At 37.7% G+C, this 16,001-nt stretch overlaps 1 long non-coding RNA gene across 1 annotated transcript; it reads left to right on the top strand.

The window, feature by feature from the left end:
- Positions 1-8,997: 8,997 nt before the first annotated feature.
- Positions 8,998-12,615, top strand: LOC136145155 (uncharacterized). Its single transcript, XR_010658705.1, has 3 exons — positions 8,998-9,365; positions 10,198-10,323; positions 12,513-12,615. It is a non-coding gene; the product is annotated as an uncharacterized lncRNA (long non-coding RNA).
- The last annotated feature ends 3,386 nt before the right edge of the window (positions 12,616-16,001 follow it).

Consider the following 16,001-nt stretch of genomic DNA (forward strand, 5'->3'; position numbering starts at 1 on the left):
TCTGTTCCATTGATCTATATTTCTGTCTTTTAGAATTTTTTAAAAATTAATTTATTTTTAAAGGTTACACCCATTTATTGTTATTATAAAATATTGGTTATTTTCTCTCTGCTGTACAATATATCCCTATAGCTTATTTTCTACATGACAGTTTGTACCTCTTACTCTCCTACCCCTATATTGTCCCTCCCCCTTCCTTCTCCTCACTGGTAACCACTAGTTTGTTCTCTATATTTATTTCTGCTTTCTTTTTGTTGTATTCACAAGTTTGTTGTATTTTTAGATTTCACACAAAAATGCAGTATCATACAGTATTTGTCTTACCCTTTTGAAGTATCTCACTTAGCATAATACCCTCCAAATCCATCCATATTACTACAAATGACAAAATTTCATTCTTTTTAATGGCCGAGGATTATTCCTGTGGGTGTGTGTGTGTGTGTGTGTGTGTGTGTATGTATCACATCTTCTTTATCCATTCACCTGTTGGTAGACACTTATGTTGCTTCCATATCTTGACAATTGTAAATAATTTTGGTATAAACATTGGGGTGTGTTATCCTTTCAAACTGGTGTTTTTGTCTTTTTCAGATATATACGCAGGAGTATAATTGCTGGTTCTATTTTTAATTTTTTTTAAAACTTCCATTCTGTTTCCCCAGTGGTTGCATCAATTACATTCCCACAAACAATGTACAAAATTCCCTTTTCTACACATCCTTGCCAATAATTTATTATCTGTGTTCATTTTATGATAGCCATTCTGACTGGTGTGAGGTGATATCTCACTGTAGTTTCGATTTGCATTTCCTTAACATTTAGTGATGTTGAGCATCTTTTCATGTGCCTGTTGTCTACTATCTTCATGTCCCTTTGGAAAAATGTATATTCATATTTTCTGCCCACTTTTTAATTGTTTTTTTTATGTTGAGTTGTATTAATATGAGCTTTTTAATGTATGTTGGATATTAACTCCTTGTCAGTGATATCATTTGTAAATATTTTCTTCCATTGAGTAGGTTTTTTTTTTAGTCAATGGTTTCCTTTACTGTGCAAAATATTTTGGGTTTAATTAGGTCGCTTTTTATTTTTGCTTTTATTTACTTTGCTTTAGAAGACAGATCCAAAAAATATTGCTACAATTTATGTCAGAGTGTTCTGCCTACGTTTTCCTCTAGGAGTTTTATGGTTTTTGGTCTTAAATTTAGGTCTTTAATAAGCTGTTGTTGTTGTTTTTACTGAAGTCTTTAATTCATTTTGAGTTTATTGTGATATATGGTGTTAGAGAATGTTCTGATTTCATTCTCTTATGTGTAGCTGTCCAGTTTTACCAGCACCATTTATTGAGAAGACTGTCTTTTCTCCGTTATATACCCTTGCCTCCTTTGCTATAGATTAATAGACCATAAGGGCATGGGTTTATTTCTGGGCTCTCTAATCTGTTCATTGATCCGTGTGTCTGTTTCTGTGTCAATACCAGGCTGTTTTGATTACTGTAGCTTTGTGGTGTGGCCTGAAATCAGGTAGGGTGATTCTTCCAGCTGTGTTCTTTCTCGAGACTGTTTTTGCTCTGCAGGGTTAAAGCTGGAAATGTTGATGATATTATAAGTGTGCAACAATGAAATTTCATGTAACTGAATATCTTAGAATATAGAGTTGATATGTTTTATTAGGAATTTAAAGAACTGATATGAGAGTTTTGAAAATTGCTAACTATAAAGGAGGGAGTTTGCAATAACAAATATTTATATAAAATCTAACAGCTATTTTATTGTACTTGTAATGTTTCTTATTACATATTTACTTGAGGAATACATCTGCTGATAGGCCAGCATAGCCTAAAAGTATTTTGAATTTTTAGAAACTTAAAATTCAGTGTCTGATTCACATCTTCTAAAATATATGTTCTTCTGCAAATCTTCCTTTGAATGATAAGAATATAATTACAGGAAAATTTCAGATTCTTTAGGTCCTGATAGAGGATTCTGAAAAAGTATGAGGATGACTTAGTAAACTCCTAGGTATAACAATAGCCCAGATATGTATATTGTTGATATTTCCAGAAGAAGGCCAATAAGTATTGATTATTATGATCTAAAAGAAATCATAATAGTCAATTATAATTAACACTAAAGAAAGGACACTGAAGGAAACAAAATACAGGTCTAAACTAAATATATTCTCTCAGGAGGCACAAGGATAAAACAGAATTTGAGGTTGCTACTACAGGGAACTGGGGAATGAATATTCTATTTATGCATCTAAGATTCTGAATGATTCTACATCCTCAACTCATTGGTGTTTTTACCTAGAAGGACAGGAGTTTTAAGAACCAGTCCATTTTCTGTTAGTTTTGGTCTGTCTTTAGCTAGTGCTTTAAGAGAATATTATGTACCAGAGTCACCTGGAGAAGTGTTAAATGCAGAGTCCTGGGCCATATCTGGCCTGCTGACTCAGGACACAGGCAGTCTAACAAGCTCCCCAGGTGAAACTCACTGAAACTTAAGAACGTCTCAACAAATGTACTTTTCTCACTAGATAGAGGTTTAGCTAGAGGTTCAGTCCTATTAATGCCGCCAGTTTTATAGAAGTGTTACCAACAAAAACTCTAGCATTTCTTTGAGATCTTCAATTTGGACTTGATTTAGACACAGTAAGTCTAAGTTAATATGCCAATTAGTTGCAACCTCATTACAAATAGGAAGTCCTCAGACTTTTCAGGAAAGAGACTGTCAAGAAATCACTTAATTTGTTGATGATTCCACTTTGAGCATACATCTGTCCCTGTCAAATTCACAAGTGTGGGGTCACTGAGGAGCCGAGACTGCACCTCTGCTCTCAGCCAGGACATGTGGAACGCTTGTGTATTCTTAAACACCCACAACCATCTCTCCAAGGGAGATGTTGAATTAAATAGCAGTTTAAGACTAATAAAGTAGTGCCCAGATCAAGCAAAAGGTTGCCTTCTAACATTATGAGGACATTCTCCTTGTGAATTTTCAAGGATAAAATAAGAGATTGGGCATTTGATTCCTTTTCCTCCTCCTCTTCCTCCTCATAGGGAATGTCTAATTGTTTTATCTGAGTCTTATTCCCTTTGTTCTCATATTCTTTTAAAAATGCTCAGTGAAGTGCTGAATGTCTGGCAATGAGTCTATTATTCCATTCTAGTTTTTCTAGAATGTTTTAAATTATAGATGTTTAAATTCTAAATGTTTCTAGTGTATTAAACTTTCTGTTTCAGGCTTAAAGGTATTGGCAAAAAGTTAGTAGAAAGCTCATTACATTTGCAGCAGGAGTTACTTATGAAAACTGTCTAAAGGTATTAAAGAACTTGTCTCTGAATTCTCCAATGGATGGTTCCTTTCTTTGCTTATAAGACGGGATCAGCATTCAATCTGTGCTCACAGGAGGGGAGAGTTTCCAAAAGACCTTGTCTAATATACACAACTTTTCTAAATTCTTCTGATTTCTTATGCAAATTGGGGTCTTTGAATCCTATCTTTCCATTCGACTCTTTCATAACAGAACACATATGTACTATTTGATATACACTTGGGGTTACTGGATTATTGATTCCTAAAACTATTTCTAATTCCTCTGCAAATTTTATCACTTGGCTTTTTGGCTCAGTATGAGACCAGACCTTAAAACAATGCAATTTTCCCTGTTTCTGATGGTGAGGGGAGGGGTGGTTAATTTTATGAAGTAATTGCACTTTGGAGATTTTTCTAGACAGTTAGGAGGTAAAAGGAAGAAGTCAAAGGAAGTAGAGAAACTTAAGTTGGGGGAAGATAAATAATAAAAGAGCTATTTGATTTGTACTAAGACTTGGAAGATTCTAAAAGAGACCATTTTTAGTTTTTCACTTTTTGTTTGCCTTGGCGAAGACATTTAAGGGAACAATTTTGGAATCTAAATGCCTTAGATATTCCCTCAGAAACATAAAAAAAAAAAAAAAAAAAAAAGCAGAACATTGGATATTTGGGATGCTGTGCTAGTGCTAAATCACTTCAGTTGTATCCAACCCTTTGTGGACCAATGGGCTGTAAGCCTGCCAGGCTCCTCTGTCTATGGAATTCTCCAGACAAGAACACTGGAGTGGGTAGCCATTCCCTTCTCAAGAGGATATTCCTGACTCAGGGATCAAACCCAGGTCTCCTGCACTGCAGGCAGATTTTTTACCATCTTAGTCAGGGAAACAAGTGAGCTGAGGCAAAACATCCACAGGATTTTCCAAAATTCAAAAGACACTTTCTGAACTTTTCAGTCCTCAGGGTCAGTTTGAGTAATGGATTTATCTACCTTACCCACATCCCCTCGCTGTGAACTCTTCCTTTGTAAATATACAACAAAAGATGACAGCGATAGAGACAAATTGTGTTGTAAGTAATAGCACTGACTTCCACCAAAGATAAAAGTTATTTAACTGAACATATAATCAAAGGATTCCTAAAATGAGTTTCTTATTTAAAGAAGACAAAATAAACTCAGCATTTGGGGACCTTTAAAGAAAAGAAATCAGAGTTGGGACTCAATGCAAGACTTACCTCATCATCCCACTCACAGAGGCCAACAGCTTCCTGTACCAGCAAGAGGCTCAAAGGGCCAAAGAGGCAACCATGGTTCCAACTTGAGGTCCTGGACCATGGCCAAGAGAAGTTCTTGATTAGATTTTTACAGATCCCCAGTATTGTTGAACATTGGTTTCCCCCAGATGGCATCCAAACAGTCCATCAATAAGACAAATCTGAGTTTAGGTTAGAGAAGCATGGGAGAACACTATCTTGATAGTCCCTTAGAGGCAGTGGTGTGCTGAACCTAACTCCTGTTAGCCTGAGAAGGATCACCTTGGTAACTTGAAGTCAGCCATGATAGGAATACTTATACCACAGAAATCACCAAATTCCACAAATCAGGAATCCCCGCCCCCCCCCCCCCCCCCAGCCCCAGTGAGCTACTTACCTCAATAACATCTTAGGGTGTAGAAGCAAAGTTGGAATATTTAGGAGATGTTGAAGTTTGTTTTTGGGGGTTTCCCTGGTGGTTCAGATAGTAAAGAATCTGCCTGCAATGCAGGAGATGTGTGTTTGATCCTTGGGTGGGAAAGATCCCCTGGAGATGGAAATGGCAACCCATTCCAGAATGCTTGCCTCAAGAATCCCATGGATAGAAGAGCCTGGTGGGCTACAGTCCATGGGGTTGCAAGAGATTAAACATGAAGTTTGTTTAAGGCAAGTCTCTTAATCAGAAATTTTCGGTAGGATTAGGTAAAGATCATAATATAAAAGTTTAGGATTGAAGACACAACAAGGAGAGGATTTAAAGGATTTCCAAGAGTCTTGAAAATTTTGATACTCTCTGTTGAGATGTCAAACAGTTTGATGTTAATTAAAATAAGTCTTTTGATGTGTTCTTGAGACAGTAAAATTGCTTAAAACTTTTATCTTTCTGAGCAAGAGTTCCCTAGAGCAATAAAGTTGTATTGATAAAAACAATGAAATAATAAAGTTATGTTAATGTATAGAGTAAGTTATGTGGATGTGAATGGTTTTGGTTCTCACATATAATGCTTGAGTCTTCAAATTATATAAGAATTAAGGATAGGTTTCTATGGAACTATCACATCAAAAAGAAAAAGCTCATAGGAAATGTTCACTTGAAACTACTGTTCATTTTCAGCTTTAACAAAAAAACAAATAAAAAATTTTTCTGACTTCACATTCTACTAGTATCTAAAGTCTTTTTTTTTAGACTAACATCTAAAATCAGTCCATGGGGTCGCAAAGAGTCAGACATGACTGAGTGACTGAACTGAACTAAACTGAAAGTCTTTTCCAAATGTTTAGTTTTTAATATGTCACTTTATCAAATGATAATAATTTAATTTAAATATATTGCATTTGTTTATTTGGGGAACCCAATTAAGAAATTTCTTTTCAGTGTCTTTTAAGGTACAATTAATGAACAACTTCACTTCCAGTCATTTGTTTCTACAAGACAACAATGTCAGTGGACAGCTCATTTAACATATCTGAAGTAGGTATCATATATGCCTATTTGTTATCATTTCAACTGTTAAGTACAATTTGTATTATTTCTTTCTTTTGTTTAGCAGAATGACAGGGTCAGAAGTCTGCAAGGGTTCAGAAATGAATTACTTGAGAGAAGAAAGAAAAAAAATTATTTTAATTAGACAAAAGAGAATCTTTAAATCATAAAATTTGAAAGCATCATTAACTTCCCCAATTCAATCTCATCTTTGCCCTATTGTGAACATTTCTAATGGGGAATAAGGACAGTATTTCTCTTTGTGGCTTATTATTCTTAAAATATTCTCTGTATTGAGCTAAAATCTATTCCCTTCCTTGTCCCTTCATTCTTCCTTCTGGAAATATATAAAGTAAATCAACTCCCTATACAGTTTAACACACTGAAGACACAATTATTGGGTTTTGATTATTTTTAGTTTTTTAGGTGTTTTTTTTCCCCCCTAAGAAAGGCAACTTGAGTTTATTCAACCATTCCTCTGTTTCAGAGATATTCAATGTATGGACCAATACTAACCCATGGCTGTTCCTTACCCTTTGGAAACTGTAAGTTATAGATCCACATCAACATAAAGAACTGTGGCAGAATATAAATCAGCATGCTGGGACTTCCCTCATGGTCCAGTGGTTAAGAATCTGCCTGCCAATACAGAGGACAAGAGTTCAATCCCTGGTCAGGGAACTAAGATCCTACATGTCACGGGACAACTAGTTGCAGCATATGCTGCAACACATAGCCCACGTGGTACAACACAGTGTCTGCACACTGCAAGAAGACCCAGCACTGCCAAAATTTAAAAAAAGAAATCAACATATTTGCTATCATCATTGAAAAATTGTTTCTATGAAAAACTAAAGCTAGCTGAATTTAAAAGCATGTTTACTGATATAGTTGATTTACATTGTGGCATAAACTTTTTCTTCTTGTCACAACCTGATGGGTAAACAGTTGAACCAACTAGTTTGATAGCACTTGTTCCATATGACATGATTTCCAGATCCATTCTCATCATTCTTCTCGAGATCAGCCTCCAGAATACAACCAACATTTTCAGAGAAACTCTGCTGAAAATATAGTGGAAAGCATTACATCCCTGAATCTGGACATTATTTGTCTTGGAACAACCTAAGAGTTTTTAGTGAATTTTTAATCAAGTACACCCAGCTGATCAGATAAACAGAACCTCTTTCAAATTCTATGGCTATTGATAGTCCACTATTCCAAAGTAGCTACCTACTAGCTATTCTGTCCAATTTTGTGTCATTTGCTAATATGTATTATGCAACTTTTGCTGTATTAAAAAACAACCAAACACCCCCAAACTCAGTCAATTTAAACAACCACCCTTTAAAATAAATTTCTCATGAGCATGGTTCAGCTAGTCAATTATGGTGACCTTAGCTCAGATATTCTGACCATGACTTGGCTTGTTCAAACATCTGCCTTCAGCTGGTGGTTGGCTAGATGACTGGTCTAGGATGGCTTCCCTGAAACAACTCAGCTCTCTTCCACAGGATTTGGATCTGCCAGCAGGGAGGCTTGTGTTTGTTCTCATGGCTGTGACAGGGTTCCAAGAGAGAGAGGAAACACACAAGACCTCTATAAGAATCAGTCCCATCCCTGCCATAAAGTAGAGCAGAGAAGGGTGGAAAAGACCTGGAGGAGGACAAAGGTAAAATAACTATTGTGATGCCAATGTGTTCTTCCAAGTTCTCACAAAATTTGAAAATGGCACTGAAAGATACTTTTCATGGAAGACCTTATTGATAAGCTGTTTCAGAATGTATTATTTAACCAGTCATGACTACCATTGAGAGCTTTTATTCAACCCATGTTTTTCCATCATGTTTCACTGAATCCCATCATAAGGGTTCAGTGAAAAACTGTCAAACTTGCTGCTGCAGATAAGAAATCATCATAGTTTCCTGAGCACAAATGATCATCACTGCATTATTTATGATAGCAAAGTATTGAAAAGACTGCAGGAATGAATAACTTACTATGGTAATTTACATAATAACTTATTTCGTGTGGTTTTTAAATTTTAAATAACTGATGAAATAGGAAAATGCTTACAGTTTAATTTTAATTCAAAGATAAACAATGAGGCACAATACAAACAAAATTATATATCCTTTTATAGGCTTTATGCCTAATGAAGAAGCATTTCGAAATCCTAGAAACAAATACAATAAAAATACATTTATTATCTTTGGATGGCAAGATTATAGTGATTTTTGTTTTCAGCTTAAACTTTTAGATACTTTTGACATTTTCTGCAATGGACATATGTAACATCATCATCATCAAAAAAAAAAAAAAAAAGCATGCATTCAGTGGTTTTCCATTTTGTAATTTTCCTGAGAATTAAAATCAAGCTCACATTTCCCTCGCTTTGGAAAACTGTGTATTTGACCACTGCCAATTGATATTCATTGAGATAGTGAATTGAATGGTCCTAATTGAGAGGGAGATCTGGATCTTTCCCAAAATCATAGTAGCTGGATTTTAATAACTACTTCATTGTCATTTTAATTTTAAAAATATTTCTTGCTGTCATATCACTTATGGTTTCTTTTTCTAATGACTGCCAAGAATATACAGGATTTTATGACTTCATTTGGAGCATTACTTGATATCTATGCTAGAACTGATAAAAAGGGAGAAGTTCTCTGGGACAGGATAGGAAAGCAAGAGAAAAAATATCTCTCAAGCATTGATAACCATCTTTGTTGTATCGTTGGTGTGGCTGAGGAACCTTGTCAGCTAGCTGCATCTATCTTGGCACTGTCTTTTTAGCCTTTTAATTCTTACTACCACTAAAAATCATATGTCACAAGATGACATTTAAAGCATCTGGATATTCAGATGATAGAAGAAAGCCTCTGATGATGCAAAACAGATTACCCTATTCTGGTTAAGGGATGTAGTGTGAAAATGAGTAAATCACATTCCAGACACAGTGTCATCCAGAGGCATTCTGATGGAATAAAGATGGACACAAATTCTTTGATTCTCCTCCCATTGGGAAGTTGCATCTCTACCCCTCCTTTTCAGTCTAAGTGGATTCTGTCACTGGCTGACCAATAGAATATGACAGAAACAACACTGTGCTAGTTTCCAGGTTCCATCCTCAAGCTATGGGTACCTTCTATTTCCTGCCGCTTGGAACACGCACTCCTGGAAGCCAGCTGCGGGGCTGTGAGAAGTCCGAGCTGCGTGGAGAGGCCACATCTATGTGCTCCAATCAGCATCCCCAGACGAGCTCAACTGCAGGCCTGTGAATGCACCTCGGACAACCAGCAATGTCACAGGTTGAGATGCCTCCAACTGCAGCTGCTAACTGACTCCATTTATGTGAAAGACCCCCAGGAAGATCCATCCAGCTGAGCTCAGTCAACTCACACAACTGTGGAAAATAAAAATAAGTTGTTGGTTTAAGACACTGAGTTTAGGGATGATTTGTTAACTCATAGCAAAAAAAAAAAGGGAGCACTAGCCGTTGTTAGCTGGCACTGTTGCATCTGAAATAAAATTTGAAAAGTGTTACAAAAAATAGATGGTGACATCACATTTCTGTAGAGCTATCTTTCAAATTCAAATGGAGAAACACTAAGTAGAATGTACTGTTTCTTACCATTCCAAGTTATATACAGATGTGATGATCAAAGAAACCAAGAAAAAATCAACGCAGGATAGTCTTTCATGTTTGGAAATGATAAGATACTACTTTGTGCACATCACTTTACAGTTTACCACAACCCTGAGAAATATGAATAGTACCATTTCACTTTTTGTCTTTTTTATCCTCCTTCCCTCCCTCACTTCCTTGTCTCTGCCTCCATTTTCCAAGTTGTTTTCACTCCACTGCACTCACCCTCAACAGAAGCCTGTTTTATCTCCATAATCTCCCCCATTATATTTATAGTACATGAGATACAAAGGAGGCTGCTCAAGCTGGGTCCATTTGAAGTCTGTAAGCAGTCTCTAAGGTGAAAGGGTAAACCTGAGCAGAATTTCACCCAGCAATACCCTCATGTGCTACCTTTCCATGACAACAAAAATACCAGATGTATAAATCCTTGTTATTCTCAAGGACAGAGTTTAAGTATTTTCCAGTGTTTTACAACTCTGTTTTCCTTCTAGGTATCCCAAAGTTGATCACATCTGATATGGTTAAGGAAGGTGCCACTGTAATCGACGTTAGTATCAACTATATCCATGACCCAATCACAGGAAAGACAAAACTTGTTGGAGATGTGGACTTTAAAGGTAATAAACTGCATCTTTTTTGACGAGTGAAGAAAAACAGAGGTTCAACTTTGCATGTTTTGATAGTTGAAAGAGAGATTTTCTATTTGATTGGGGCATTACTTTTTATAATTTTTTTTAAGATTATTTATTTTGGCTGTGGTGGATCTTTGTTGCTTCACAGACTTTTCTCTAGTTGCCGTGAGCAGGGGCTACTCTTCATTGTGTTGCACAGGCTTCTCATTGCAGTGGTTTCTCTTGTGGAGCACGGATTCTAGGCTTGCAGGCTTCAGTAGTTGCAGCTCATGGGTTCAGCAGTTGCAGCTCACAGGCTGTAGAGCCCTAGCTCAGTAGTTGTGGCACATGGGCCTAGTTGCTTCACGGCACGTGGGATCTTCCTAGACCAGGGTTTGAACCCGTGTCCCCTGCATTGGCAGGCAGATTCTTAACCACTAGAGCATCAGGGAAGCCCTGATGATTATTATTAATCATTACATTAATCTTTCCTCTGATGGAAAAGAGTTTAATGACACTCACATATTTCCTTCCTTCTGCCTGACTCCTTTCCTTCCTACCTTCCTTCTTTCTTTCCTTCTGTCCTTCTTTTCCTCCTCTTCCTTCTTGGGAGAAAAATATAATAACATCACTAATATTTAGTTTTAAGATTAAATTCCTTGTAGTGCAGTTTTCTTAGTGAGCATTGTTTTGACTGTTGGGAGCGTATCTCTGTCCTTCATCATCCATGTTTTATACTCAGCCATTCATTCTCAGAGCCAGAAGGCGTCTTGGGATGTGTTTGCTAGCCTTCACTATATTTCAGATCTAAATAGTTCCCTGGATAATTCAAGTCGTTATCCCTCACTTGTGTTTTAAAGAGGATGAGAAAGAGGAGTTAGGTTAACATTACTATGGCCAATGAAGGAGATAAAGCAGCGAATGTCTAGAAACAAAAGAAATTCTAACCCAATGCCTTTGCTGTATAGATGAAGAAACTTAACCCTGAGATAGATATATTTTTAGATGTCTGACCCCTAATCCAATTTTACTTCCAGTATCTTTGTCAAATACTTACCTGCACTGGCCTTTTCAGTATAATCTAGGAATCTTAGCTAATAATACATGCATATAATAAAATAGAGATATTTTCATATTAGAAATATTTTATATATTGGATTACTCCTTGGAAGGAAAGTTATGACCAACCTAGATAGCATATTTAAAAGGAGAGACATTACTTTGCCAACAAAGGTCTGTCTAGTCAAGGCTATGGTTTTTCCAGTAGTCATGTATGGATGTGAGAGTTGGACTGTGAAGAAAGCTGAGCGCCAAAGAATTGATGCTTTTGAACTGTGGTGTTGGAGAACACTGTTGAGAGTCCCCTGGACTGCAAGAAGCTCCAACCAGTCCATCCTAAAGGAGATCAGTCCTGGGTGTTCATTGGAAGGACTGATGCTGAAGCTGAAACTCCAATACTTTGGCCACCTCAGGTGAAGTGTTGACTCATTGGAAAAGACCTAATGCTGAGAAGGACTGGGGGCAGAAGGAGAAGGGGACGACAGGATGAGATGGCTGGATGGCATCACTGACTCAATGGACATGGGTTTGGGTAGACTCCAGGAGTTGGTGATGGACAGGGAGGCCTGGCGTGCTGCAATTCATGGGGTCACAAAGAGTCGGACACGACTGAGCGAATGAACTGATATATTGGATTGGTCATTCTGGCCAAAAAAGCAGGGTCATGCAAGAACTTCCTTAAGTTAAAAGTGTGTCTTTACAGACAAATTGAAAGGAAAAATCATGCTCTTTCTAAAAATAATTCAAACTTCACATGTTCTGTTGGAATTTGGTCATTAGCTGATGGTTTGCCTAAAAAGAAAAGGGAAGCCTGAAGACAAAAACTCTGGAGACAGGATGATGAAGAGAGCAAAGTACAGATGAACCTTATCATCTGCTGCCCTCACAGGCTGTCATTCATGGAGCCCTGCCAACCTAGCAAGGTGGCTCTCCAAGTGAACATGTGTGTCTGTATGCATGTGTGTGTCCATACTGACCTCTTTAGGAAATGACCTCTTTTCTTTATTTAATTTTTCATGTTCAATCACTAATGTCAGGTATCAATAATATATTTGAATTTCTCAACTTGAAATTTCAAGTAAGGATAGATTTCATTTTAAAAAAGTTGACCTTATTTATTTATTTTTTTTTTACAGTCATTCTGCTTCTGGGTTACATTATAGTTACTGTGTGTTTATTGCAAAATCACCACACACTTATGATGCATCCAGATGGCATCGACAGCACATGACAACCAGCTCAATGCAAGAAAGCAGGGTGTTAAACACAGCTCACAACCTTGACTGTGCTTGTGGGGCAAGCTTACCTAGCTGGCAATTGGCAGTGTTTTATAAGACCCTTCTCCTATATGATATTTCATTTAATTCAGATTTTATGAAAAACGGTTTTAAAAAATGAGCATTTTGGGGTGGGTACATACACTGTCTCTTATAGATATACAATCTCTTGGTAGTATCTATTAAATTACAGTTATGCGTATCTAACTATATAATGAAACAAAAAAGGACATGACCATGAGAGACTAAGATATAAGGAAGAGCACTGGGCTGAGAGACTGAAGAGGTGCTCTAAGACCGAGTATTGCAACCCGTTAACTTAGCAACCTCTCTGGCCCTTGGACTGCAAGGAGATCCAACCAGTCCATCCTAAAGCAGATCAGTCCTGGGTGTTCACTGGAAGGACTGATGCTGAAGCTGAAACTCCAATACTTTGGCCACCTCATGCGAAGAGTTGACTCATTGGAAAAGATCCTGATGCTGGGAGGGATTGGGGGCAGGAGAAGGGGACGACAGAGGATGAGATGGCTGGATGGCATCACTGACTCGATGGACATGTGTCTGGGTAAACTCCAGGAGTTGGTGATGAACAGGGAGGCCTGGCGTGCTGCAGTTCATGGGGTCACAAAGAGTCGGACACGACTGAGCAACTGAACTGAACTGAACTGACTGGCAATGTTGTTATCAGTTGCAGCAATGATGGCAGTCCTTCCAGCTCTAACACTTGGTGCATCCTGGACATTCAGCTGAGTGTTGCCATGAGACTGTGTAAAAGCACAGAAACTTTCAGAAAGTCAGGTTTTTCTGATCCTAACATAAAACACGCCTATGTGATTTGTAATATTACTCTTGTCGCCCTGCTGGTTCATGGAGTCAGAGCCCTAAGACCTGGACCTAGGGTGCTGCTCTCAGCATAAAGGTGATGAACAGACTGCAAATTTATGAGCTATGACTTAAATTCGTTTATTTCCAAATTCAATTGACTACAGTATATGTGGGCCAATAATATATGAATGGGGGCTTCACTGGGGGCTCAGCGGTAAAGAATCCACCTGCCAATACAAGAGACATGGATTTGATCCCTGGGTGGGGAAGATCCCCTGGAGAAGGAAATGGTAGCTCACTCCAGTATTCTTGCCTGGGAAATCCCCTGGACAGAGGAGCCTGGTGGGCTACAGTCCACGCGGCCACAGAGTCAAACACAACTTAGCAACTAAACTACAACAACAACAAATGTATACATGACAGAAAGAACTCAACAAAGGCTCTTCGTAGATTTTGAGAGCCATCCTCTTACCAAGTAAGTCTGAACTATACTGAATTTGGCCATCTACTGGTCTGTGCTGCTTTATTCACTAAAAATTACATGTTGTAGTGAATAATACACCTCACACAGTAGCTGAAATACTCAGGAAAAATGTAAGCATTTGAAAATTTGGGGACTAGGACTAGAAACTTGCAATTACAGACCTGTTCTCTCATGTGCTTCTTAAACTTTTAACTCAGATCATCATTTCTGAACAATTCTGTCTTAATTAAATTTGTTTAAAAGACAGGTATGTGGACATATAAAAGGTGTGATGTAAAGAACACATGAAAACTGATTTTTAGTGTGGTTATTATTTAATCTAAAGGGAAAAGCCTATGTGAGTAGATTAAAAAATGTTAAGATCATAAAAATCAAAATGAAAAAAATCCATGGAGTTTTATGTAAGTCTACATGATCTCAGCAGTAAATTAAATCTCACCTACACCCTTTACCAGGTAAGATGTAACTTTTATTATGTAATCTACAGTATATGAAAATAATATGAGTTAATATATCTCATATTCAAACAATGTTTTCTAATGTTCATGTTGCCATTATACAGATTTCCTCTTTGGTCTTCATACTTACCAGGAATGAAGGTAGAAAAGATATTATCCTCATTTTAAAGATGAAGCTCAAAATTTTGAGACTTAGCCACTCTCAAACTACTACTGAGAGGAAAGTCCAGAAATCAAATCCCCATCTCTTCGCACTAAAACAAGCTTTTCTTTCTGTGTTAGATACAAATCATAAATATAAATCATCTTAAATAACGGTCATAAATTAATAGGAGAAAGGGTCCCTATCCCTTCTAATCAAGACATTTGATAATTCTAAAATATCCCAAGGAAGGCAGTGTTTCTTCTTCTTGTTGTTGTTCAGTCATTCAGTCAGGAGACTGTGACTCCATGGACTCCAGCACATTAGGCTTCCCTGTCCATCACCAACTCCTGGAGCCTGCTCAAACCTATGTCCATTGAGTTGGTGATGCCATCCAACCATCTCATCCTCTGTTGTCCTCTTCTCCTCCTGCCCTCAATCTTCCCAGCATCGGATATTTTCTAAGTCGGCTCTTTGAATCAGGGGGCCAAAGTACTGGAGTTTCGGTTTCTGCATCAGTCCTTCCAATGAATATTTAGGACTGACTTCCTTTAGGATTAACTGGTATAATATCCTTGCAGTCCAAGGGACTCTCAAGAGTCTTCTCCAACACCACAGTTTAAAAGCATCAATTTTTCAGCGCTCAGCCTTCTTTATGGTCCAGCTCTCACAACCATATGTGACTATTGAAAGAACCATAGCTTTTACTATATGGACCTTTGTTGGCAAAGTAGTGTCTCTGCTTTTTAATGTGCTGTCTAGGTTTTCCATTGCTTTTCTTCCAAGGAGCAAGCATCTTTTAATTTCAAGGCTACAGTCACCATCTGCAGTGATTTTGGAGCCCAAGAAAATAAAGTCTGTCAGTGTTTCCATTGTTTCCCCATCTTATTTCCCATGAAGTAATGGGACCAGGTGCCATGATCTTAGTTTTCTGAATGCTGAATTTTATGCCAGCTTTTTCACTCTCCTCTTTCACCTTCATCAACAGGCTCTTTAGTTCCTCTTTGCTTTGTTTCTTCTAGACCTCCACAGACAACAGTACTCTTGAATTAACTAACATATTCCTGGAGGCTCAGACAGTAAAGAATCTGCCTGCAACGCAGGAGATCCAGGTTCAATCCCTGGGTCAGGAAGATGCCCTGGAGAAGGAAATGGCAAGTCACTCCAGTCTTCCTGCCCAGAGAATCCCATGGACAGAGGATTCTGGTGGGTTATAGTCCATGGGGTTGCAGAGTCAGACATGACTGAGCAACTAACATGTTTCTTAACATACTCACAAAAGCATCAAACAGTTTACAGCAAATACTACCTTTTGTTAAATGAGTAATAGAAATAAATATATTTCATGATTTTGAATGGCTGCTACTGAAAGTCCCCTGATGTCTCATCCCTGTGGCCCGTGACTTGAAAAGAAACAATCACAAGTTTCAGTTGCACTA

The sequence above is a fragment of the Muntiacus reevesi genome, chromosome 12, assembly GCF_963930625.1.
Source record: "Muntiacus reevesi chromosome 12, mMunRee1.1, whole genome shotgun sequence".
NCBI classification, from domain to species: domain Eukaryota; kingdom Metazoa; phylum Chordata; class Mammalia; order Artiodactyla; family Cervidae; genus Muntiacus; species Muntiacus reevesi.